Below are 1,067 nucleotides of genomic sequence, written 5' to 3' on the forward strand. Positions count from 1 at the left end.
GCAAGGATGGTTTAACATCCATAAATCAATCAACATCATACACAACATCAACAACAAGAAAAATAAAGATCACAAGATCATATCAATATACGCAGAGTAAGCATTTGATAAAGTCCAACACCCATTTTTATCAAAACTCTCAGCAAGATGGGAATGAAAGGAACCTTTCTCAATCTAGTTAAAGCTATCTACCAAAAGCCAATGGCAAATATTATCCTCAATGGAGGAAAACTAAAAGCCTTTCCACTAAATTTGGATACAAGACAAGGCTGTCCGCTCTCACCACTCCTCTTCAACATAGTACTGGAAATGCTTGCTATAGCGATCAGGCAAGAAAAAGATATCAAAGGAATCCAGATAAGAAAGGAAGAAGTCAAGATCTCATTGTTTGCAGATGACATGATACTCTACTTAGAATACCCTAACTCTACCAAAAAGCTTCTAGAAACAATAGACTCATATAGCAATGTGGCAGGCTACAAAATTAACACACAGAAAACAATGGCCTTTTTATACGCCAATAATAATAGGGAAGAGAAGGAAGTCAAGAAGGCAAGCCCATTCACATCAGTGCCACACAAACTCAAATACCTTGGAGTCAACTTGACCAAAGATGTGAAGGACCTATACAAAGAAAACTATAAAGCCCTGCTCTAAGAAATAAGAGAGGACACACGGAAATGGAAACACATACCCTACTCATGGATTGGCATGATTAACATCATTAATCAGATTTAATGTGATCCTTTAAAAATACCCATGACATTATTCAAAGAAGTGGATCAAACACTTATGAATTTCATTTGGAACAATAAACACCCTCGAATAGCTAAAGCAGTCCTTAGGAAAAGAAAAATGCGAGGTTTTACTTTACCCAACTTTAAACTGTACTACAAAGCAATACTTATCAAAACAGCATGGTATTGGAATAAAGACAGACCCACAGATAAATGAAATAGGCTGGAGTTCTCAGACAATGTTCCCCAGACATACAATCACCTAATCTTTGACAAAGGAGCAAGAAATCCTAAGTGGAGCAGGGAAAACCTCTTCAACAAAGTGGTGCT

Source organism: Suncus etruscus, chromosome 2 (assembly GCF_024139225.1).
Source record: "Suncus etruscus isolate mSunEtr1 chromosome 2, mSunEtr1.pri.cur, whole genome shotgun sequence".
Taxonomy (NCBI): Eukaryota; Metazoa; Chordata; class Mammalia; order Eulipotyphla; family Soricidae; genus Suncus; species Suncus etruscus.